This window comes from Cornus florida, unplaced genomic scaffold (assembly GCF_030987335.1).
Source record: "Cornus florida cultivar Cherokee Brave unplaced genomic scaffold, ASM3098733v1 CherokeeBrave_3.0.0_Hap2_Chr02, whole genome shotgun sequence".
Lineage (NCBI taxonomy): Eukaryota > Viridiplantae > Streptophyta > Magnoliopsida > Cornales > Cornaceae > Cornus > Cornus florida.
The window spans coordinates 56,784,518-56,794,776 of NW_026775572.1; the positions used below are offsets into that span (position 1 = coordinate 56,784,518).

Below are 10,259 nucleotides of genomic sequence, written 5' to 3' on the forward strand. Positions count from 1 at the left end.
TGCGTCACCCGCCCACTAAAAAAATAATAATAAACCCGGGCTACCTGCCCAACCACACTAACCAACCATCCCAGTAGCTGCCGGTGAACGTCATCCGCCTACACACACCCGGCTACGGGTGGTAGCTAACCAGTACTACACATTCGCCCACTCACACCCGTCTACATCATCACTATACTCACACTTTCGGCTGGGTACAGGCTTTGTCAGACCAAGCACTAGCTATCTAAGGCATAGTTACACCATCCCATATCAGTACAAGCGACCACCAACTACACTATTCAGCAATCATTACACTTAACAACCTCAAGATGATTAAACAACTAATCTCCCAACAACTACATAATCATGAATCACCAGAATAATAAAACGAGCAATCATATACCTAGGACACAAATCCTTAAAACATGATCTTTAATAATCAAATGGATTCGGCACTGTATCTCACCTAACACACCTCGTCACCCGAGACAACTTCCTAAATCCACACCACCACACTAACACACACCCAATACCATACTCTCACTATTCGTGACAACCCAAAAAAACCATTGACCTTTGACCCGACATCACACTAAAGAGGGATTGATTCAAGAAAAATGGTTGGCCAGGCTATTCTCATCCTCGATCTGGTCTCAACACAGACGTCGTTCTTGTCCTCAGGTCCACACGTCAAACACAATCTCACACAGCCCACAAAACAATAATGAGACTCATTCACTATCCATCCATCACTGTATGTAACCTCAACAACCATACCGTCATATACCTATTCTCAGATGCCTAATTATGTTTCAATCATCAACCAACATCAAAGCTTTCTTATCTTCTCATAATACCCACACCAGGTAAACAACTTCATAACATCATTCGATTCGATTTCGACCTCGTCAAAACACACAATACAACCATCTCATGCCTGAAACCTTAAAACCAAAGTCAATCATTCCTATTATTCCTCAATGAAATCACACATCCATTCTCTAGCTACTTAACACTCAATAATACCAACACTTGTCATCAAGACACTACTCAAATCAAACATAATAAAAAATCCGAACATACGACTCACACCACATCACCTAATCATCCTCAATCTTTCGTTCATGACACCTCCCTAGCCATCACTGATAGTACTAAATATCATTAACATAACCCTTATTTGGCAACCCGTGCCTCACATTCCACCGGCCAAAACCACTCTCAGAACAAGTACTATAAAAACCAAAGACTCCACCTCCCTCCGTGGGAGTGAGTCAACCAATCAAACCGAACCTTACTGGTAAACTTTAACAGCAAAACAACCCACGTACAAGTCCATCCATCTGCGGACGAACATAACTCCAGACAAGACATATGACAAACGACGTTCTTGTCAGGACTAGAGTAAATAGAAAGGGTAACGACCCCGCTCTCACAAGAGACTGACAACTCATACCCGAATGTACCCGATACCCTATCACACTCTACTCACCAATCGTCCAACCATAGACACCCAATCTCACCAGAGATGAAATGAACTCCTTACACACAAGGAGAAAAACTAACTGGGAACACATATAGGACTACGGCCGTAACTCTAGGCGGCCTTGCCACAAATGGACCGTCACACTTAGTCAACACCGGAACCTTGCATACGTTACCCCGCAACACTCATACTAGCCAAAGCTAATCAGATAAGAGCACCAACGCTCACGTCACATTACCACTAGGAACGATCATTATATGTCGGGCACCATGTCCCATTCCACCTTCACCTTTCAAGGCAACATTATCTTGAACACCATGCACAAACCCACTACTCGTCAAAAGAAAAAGGTGCCTATTTGGTAACATCGTCCTCACTGACTCTAAAAACTAATCAATCCCCAATCGCCTCAACTGATTCACAATCTCATCAACTACCTGACAACACACAACAAATAATCCCTAAACTACATTCGGATCATATCTTAAACCATTCTGCTCATCAGCGCTAAACATTACCTTTATTACTATTCTTCTAAAAGGACAATTCTAACCTCTATTATCATCAAGCTACTACCAAGTGATTCTTCCTCAAACATCCTTAAAATAATACCATCAGAACAAAAGAATAAGCATTACTCTCGATACCCCCCCCCCCCCCCCCACAACAACCACTTTTTATCATTAGGAAAGAACCTCCATACGGTAATGTCATGCCGACAAACCCCTCAAAACAAAATGAGCACAAACCTCAAAATGCTCAACTCCCAATTGTCACCTCAATACCATCAATGAAGCCATCAATCATTAACGCTTAACCGACAACATCAAACCACTCTTTCTAAGCGATCTACGCATCCAAACAAGGAAACTTCATACCCTAAGTTCAACATCGTTACTTTTCCTCATTCCCGTTCCTTAAAACATCCTTGGCCCTGACAAAAATCAAATGGGGCTACCAATTAACTTACAAGATCAACCTCATCCCAATCACTCCAATCATTAGTCTATCTCCTCGAATCCTCAAATAATAAGCACTATCTCCTGATACGCCAAACGCAATCCGAAATACAACCCAAATTCATAGCTTTCAAATTCTAGAATACAATTCATTTGATAACACAATACTCATCAGCTTTCACTTCATCGATAAACAACCAAGCACTCCAAGGACCCTATACTACCTGCCTTATCGTGCAACCCTGCACTACACAGCTAAAACTGACCATTATACCTCACCTCTAAACCCTCTAGACAGCCATACCAACCCAAAACCACGCTCATCGACTGAGCCATACAACCAACTCACTGAGAGTCAATCACCCGTAACACACTCCTATAACTATCCTCAATGAGAATCACTCCTCGACAAACCAATCTCTAAGGCACACTCTTACAACCCATGAACTGAATCACATCAAATAATTGATCACCCGGCACTAGCATGATTCCAGTCAATGCCTACACCACCCTAGACTCAGAGTCTAACAAGTCCCCTTGACAATCATGACCAACACGCTTCCTTAAGCCATTCCAATAAGCTCGAGATACACCTTTACAATCCATAGACTACATTTGTGACTCAATCAACCCTCATCACACCTACCACAACTAGTTCGAAGAAAACCTCCACACTAAACCATGAACTGAGTCGCTAACACCAACCTCCTAAAGTTATACCGAAACCCTCACTCGCACACTTGACCTCCACGGTCACCAAAACCATACACCAATACATGAAACTCACACACAACAAAGGCATCTTGCCACGAAATATGAATCTGTTCTAAAGTCGTGCTCTAAGCACCGCACAAAATGCAACTAAGAAGAGCAGGATAACTATATGCCAAATAGCTCAATCCATGAGCTAGAAGCCCATGCCATTAGTTCGACAAAAACCGACACCCAAACAACCCTGGAGCAACCGAGCTCCTTGCCTACTCAAGTCAAAACTTACACAACCCTCAATACTGTGACAAGTACCCCAACGTACTAGCAACCATCCCAATGCTTAACCGTATAACCACATAAGAACAAAGCCATATACGTATACAAAATGAATGAAACCCATAATACTACATGAAACACGTTGGCATATGCCATGCTCATTACTTGTCACATTAGCATTTAAATTAGAACTGCACACACCATGCCTACCACTTCTGTTACAATACTCCTCATTCACAATTAACATGTTTTTCTTTTCTTTTACATTTCATTTACATGATTAGATCATCTAACTATTCCTCGTGCATGGCCATGTAACATAAACCTTACCATATAAACATATAAACATGTAAACATATAGCAAGGAAACATGTCTTTCAAAACCGTGAGCATATAAACATGTAAACAAGTAGACAGTTAAGCTTGTTTTTCAAATAACAAAATACTTTAGCAAGTAGTCACATAAATAATGCAAATGACTTCCCACATAGCCCTAGGTAGGCCTCTACCCGTCGTCCTAATGGTTTTTGAACCATTGCTCTAATACCAAATTTGTAACAACCCTAAACTGAATACCAATTATCAAAAAAATTCAGCATGGCCTCTGCTAATAAGGGGCCTACAACAACCTGCTTAAATAAAAAAAATGCAATGACCTTTTTTGGCCCTTCAAGACTTATCCAACCTATAATATATATATATATATATATATATATATATATATATATATATATATATATATATATATATAATACATTCCCAAAAAAACCATATCAACAATCTCCTCAAGATGGCCCATCATCGTCATCATTCCATTCAACACAAAATATTTACATAGTCTCACTTCCCCTTAAAATACCGACAAGAGTTATAGTTTACAATACATGACCATAGCTTGCAAAATGCATACACTTCACTATGGTTTTGAGACTTTACAAAAGTGTAGCAAATATACAAAAGATAGTAAAAATATATATTCCTAGTCCTCCTTAAGTTTATGAAGGGTCTGCGTCTCCTACTTCCTTCCCGAGTCTTGAAAAAATGTTAAATGTAATGGGGTAAGCAAATTGCTCAGTAAGTGGTGCCTAAGACACACCTCTTATGGCCGCGTGAATCCAAATAATGAATAGGAATAGAGGATAGGGGTCATGCTATGCCGGAAAAGAATACAACATAAATTCTAATTTCAAATAATCAATGCCATGCCATGATATGCAATGTCATGTATGCTGTGATACCCCTCGATTCTAGAGCCACGGGTGATCAAGTCAGAGCACAGATCCGAGGGATACCAGACAATCAATATGTAAATAAGCAAGAATAAAAACTGAATTAAGAATAAAATAATAATGCGCTGAAAGAAAACTAAAATTAAAATTCTCAAACTTTAAATAATAAATTAAAATAATTTAAATTCTTCAAATCCGTACAACTTGGGAATCCATCTGGTGGACCCCTAACAATCCCCAAATGAAAATAATTTACATACCGATATCCAAAACTAAAATAGAAAGGAAATCCTATGTAATCGAAAGAGTAAGTGTCTGTATCTGCATCAACACGATCAAGCTCTAAGCCTGCTACTGACGAACACCTGAAAAATAAGAGTAAGTCAGGCCCACATGCAAGTTCCATCCTACTACAATCCATACATAAACCCGATACGCAGATACATCCTAGATAGCTCGGCAATATCTAAAATAGTTCATATAGATATAGATACACACTATAGGATACTCACTAACCTATAGTCATCACACCTGAGTAGAAGGTAACATGCAAAACACTGTAACGTAGTCATGCACACCTAGACCTATTAGGGAATGTCATTAGGTCCAGTTATCCATCCAAGTGATATATGCACCCTAACCGTGATCAGGAGACTCAAGCTCGTATCACGGTACCATGAGTATATATATATATATATATATATATATTCTTCCTAATGCAGAAAAATAAAGCAAATATCTATTATGTCGTTCAACTATTTTAGTTGACAAGACATGCATCCATGTAGGATTTAACTGTTTTAGCTAATCCATTCCGTATGTATGAAGAGGTAGGACTTAGCTTTTTGATCTAATCCATCTCTGATATGCCACCATCCCATACCGGTGCATATAATGCATATAATCCACTAATGATGCACACTCAGATGAATGTCAAGTATATCCAGAAACCAACATAATAGAAATTAGATATTAATAAGATCGTATCACGCATCCAGTATATGATTATAATCATAAAAACTCCTTTTAAATTGTTAGAGTACTGATAAACAATTTAAGTTATCCAAATCCATCCAATTGACAAAACAGAAATTAAAACAGTTCATCAATTAACAACCATAGCATGGTATAATCATTACCAGAATTATGAACTGAGTACATTATACTAGAAATCCCAAACCATACTCTCATACTAGTTCATTTTAAATCACTAAAACAAAAACTAGTAATGAAATCCTCCACAATCCTTGACGGCATGAAAGTTAACATTTACATCACATGACGTCCATTTAATCCTCCACTCCAAAACCCGTGCCTGATATAATATGACACTCTGAATTCCAAACTGCACAATATATGAAACCCAACAGTATTCCCATACTAATCTATTTAGTTCGCTAAAACAAAACTGGCAACTAAAATTCTTACCATGCCGTTTAATATCTAAGTTCATGATGTCTATGACCATGTCCTAAACTGACCTTTCCAGCCTCCTTCAAATTACCTATATAATTTATATGACATCCCAAAAGTAATTCAATACTAGTCAGTTTAAGTTGTTAAAATAAACTGAGTAACTTAAACCTTCCTCCTTCCTTGACAGCATGCCTATTCTACGTTTCCGTTTCATAATGCCCTTTAGGATTAACACCCTAGCATAAACCAACTATTTAAGGGTCTTAATAGGTTAATTTTTACACATTTGAAACCCCCTTCATTTCTCAGTATTTGCATTTAACCCCCTGAACTCCAAAAAATTGCAGAAAACACTCCGTAGGGGTTTCTGTTCAAGGGAGCCGGCTCCCCACCATGGGAGCAGGCTCTTCATCTTCCAGAGCCGGCTCTCTACCTTCTTGGGAGTCGGCTCCCTCACTTAGGGAGCCGACTCTCTCTCTCTGAGAGCCCGCTCTTCCGTCTCTAATCTTAGTCTTCACTTTTGGCGCAATTCCAGTCATCCGTCCCATCTTTGTTACAGATTTTTAAACTTCCTAGGGTCCAATTTACATCCAAACAGTCCTAGAACACCCTCACATTCCCTTAGGATATGATTTACAAAAGCTTAAATCCTAGTCACAACAGTTGAAGCAAAGAACAAATACAGAAACACAAAATGTAAAAGCAAATTTTAGCTTGGTTCATTATGCATAAATATTCGTTTTAACATTTAATTAAATTCCTGGAGTCTATTTAGAATGCACAGAACATAAGTTTATAGGAAGGAGATAGAATGAAACTTGCCTTTAGGTTTCGGTTTGAATCCTTTCAATGCCGTCTTTAAGTTTCAGAATTCTCCAAGACTGTTCCTTCCTCTGACCACTATTCCATTCCTCTGTTGCTTCTTGGTTCCATCCAGAAGCAACCCCTTAGTTCTTCCTCTATTATTCCTCCTTAGCCTCATAGATTACCACTCGAGACCCTCTCTATTTTCCTCTCACACTTCTCTCTGTTTTTCCTCTCCAGACTCTATTATATGAATAAGGTTTTTCCCAACCCTAGCAGTCGTATAAGAATATGTATATATAGACGTCCCAATCCTAAGTCTGCTTATAACCTTATATCTACAAGTTTTAATTAAAACCTAATATAAGTCGGCGACCTAATTATACAAAACAATAAAAACCTTATGACATAAATAAATTCTGTAAGCTACCAAATATAATCCACCAATCATAAGCTACCAAAGACACGTCAATTAATACCAATAATAATTAAACAATTAATTTAAACAAACCAACAATTTCAATTAAACAAATAATACAATTAACCACATAGCCAGATAATCATAATTAAATGCACACCACTAATAATCAATTACTCAATTTAAAAATACAACCAATAAAACTAAACAATTAATTTAAATAATCAATTAAATAAACCCAATTAATTAAATAAATAAAAATGCAATAAAAACCAAAATTAAATAAATTAAATTCCTATTTTATCCTTTTGAAAACTAAAGGTATTACATATGTCGCTTCCCATTTTCAAAACTTAAATCCATCGCTTTTCAAACTGTTAATATAACACGTCCTTTGGTGACTCTACAGCGACACGAGAGAAGGATTGGCTACTATCCCTGACCCTTGGTACCCCTGAGGTGTTTTTTGGGGCCCAGATAGCTTAACCATGCTAGGGTGTTTCCCTAGTTCCTTCTAGGTTATATTAACACCACGGCCCTTTGGTGACTCCGCGGCGACCGAGTTTTTATAAAAATCACATTTATCAAAACTTTGTCCCAAAAATCCCTTTTTCATTCACTTCAAATCATTTTGCCCTTTTTCCATGCCTAATGTTATGAATGCATGTCACATACTTTGACATTACTATGAAAATAAATGAATTTCCACTACACAATTTAACATGCTTCCACATAGCAATTTCTTGCAAGATCTTAAACATCATGGCATGAAAATTTATATTTAGGCATGCTTTTCATACAATTTAATTAATACACATAATCATAGATTTTAACTACAACAATAAAATCATTTTTAAGGCAATCAATTCAAATTAAACATGTTAATTTGCACAATATCAACTACACACAAAATCATATACTTCATATACACAATTAAATCACTTTATAGTAAAATTAACATAAATTAGCATGCTAGGACACTAATTAAGTAAAATTAAATCACAAAGGTGCAAGATTGTGTGGATTAGAAACCCCTACCTTGAAAAAAGAATTTTCCTCACTAGAATATCAAAGCCTCAAGCTCCCGGCTTCCTCTGCAACCTCACGACTTCTCTCTGTAACTCTGGTCTCTCTGTGTCTTTCTCGGCTCACTTTGTTTTCCTCTATTTTTCTTTCTCTTTGTATCATTACAAAGTTACAAAATAGACTCTTTATAAAGGCAATTCCATTGACTCCCAACAAAAATGCTCACCACTCAAACAAAATGCCAACCATCAAAACCCACGTGAATAAAGTGGCCAAAGTCAAAAATAATCATTACTCCCTTCTTTTTTTTTTTTTTTTTTTTTTTTTGTAACTTTTCTTTCATTAAATCACTTTTTGTACTTCCTATATATATCATCTCACAAGCAACAAATATGAGCCGTGCATTGCCAAAGCCCAAAAGAGTTTTGCCCAAGTAAAACACTAATGGGCTCCACACCCATCATTTCAACCTCACCATTTACCACCTTTTTTTTTTCCCTTCTTTTCAACAACAACCATTGACTAATTATCAAATGCTATATATATATAATGCAACAAACCAAACCCATTAAAATCTAAGTAGGACCCGAACCACCATCATCACATTACCAAATCCCTTTCCTTTCTCTCATTGACGTCGGTTGCTCCCTCATTTTCCTATCACCATAAGACATAACATTTATATATCTATTATACAAATGCAACATCAAATGGGACCCGCCAAAAATACTAGCATCACAATTTCATTCTTTCTTTCTCTTTTTTCTTTCCCATTTCTCTTTGCTTTCGGCAAATGCATCTCCTAATGCATCAGTGTTACAAATATATATATTAAATAAGTAAAAAAACTAATCAACCCAATTAATACCTCCACTGGGCCCCATGAAAATATCACCAATTTTGCTATCTTGCTTCTTATTTTTTTATTTTTTATTTTTTGGTCTTTAATTTCGGTTGGGACATGCCTACCTCATCAATCAGATATAATCTAAACAATATGCAACAAAAAATTATAAACTGGAAGTGTCCAATTAAATAATCAATAACCACATCTCCAATTAGGTAAGTCTTCAACCAAAAGAAAAATTAATTATGACAAATAAATATAAATTAAAGTCTTAAAAATTCGGATTGTCACATATTCTTCTATCTAGTCTTAGATATTTTAATCTTGTGACTAAACACAACTTATTCACTTCTTGTAGTTGTGAATGAGATGATTACAAAATGGTTTTTCTCTGAATATAATGTTAGAGATTTGATGGATTATGCCTAGAAAAGATAAACCATGTTACGCAATAAATTAAAGTAGATAGGTAGATGATTTATACCAATCGAAGATAGTCCATGCTTAACTTTAAATTATATTATTTTCTAGCTGAATTAACATGTGCTTGTAGCCATGATTAATTCACTGTGCATGTTATATGATATATCTCCAATAAATTGATGCAATTGACTGATGGTGCGACGTTAGTGGTGAAATCATACCCCTAGTCCTCTCTCTCTATTTTCTACATCCTATTTAATCATTGTTCTTTAGTTTATTTTATTTTTCTACTTAGTTAATTTAGAATAAATCATCACAATCTGATTATCCTACTTTCAAGTTAGTTTGGAATTTAAGAAATCTGTTGACAAACTTATTTTATACAAGTCCCTTGGGTACGACACCCTTACAAGTAAACCCTATCTGCAAATATTCGTGCACTTGCGAGTGGTACATATAAATCTCACAACAAGTTTTTAAAGTTAATTTTGAATTTAAGAAATCTATTGACAAACTTATTTTACACAAGCTTGGATACGACACCCTTACAAATAAACCCTATCTGCAAAGATTCGTGCACTTGCGAGTGGTATATATAAATCTCACAACAAGAAATTTGAGAAGGGATCTGAGGAATTGAAGTTATAGAAGTTGGGTTCAATTGAAAAGACATTACTATATA

The 10,259-nt window shown here is 36.5% G+C and overlaps 1 long non-coding RNA gene across 1 annotated transcript; it reads right to left on the reverse strand.

Annotated features, from left to right (window-relative positions):
- Positions 1–4,764: 4,764 nt before the first annotated feature.
- Positions 4,765–8,597, reverse strand: LOC132295056 (uncharacterized). Its single transcript, XR_009478299.1, has 2 exons — positions 8,320–8,597; positions 4,765–5,008 (listed from the first exon to the last, which is right to left on the reverse strand). It is a non-coding gene; the product is annotated as an uncharacterized LOC132295056 (long non-coding RNA).
- Between the last annotated feature and the right edge of the window lie 1,662 nt (positions 8,598–10,259).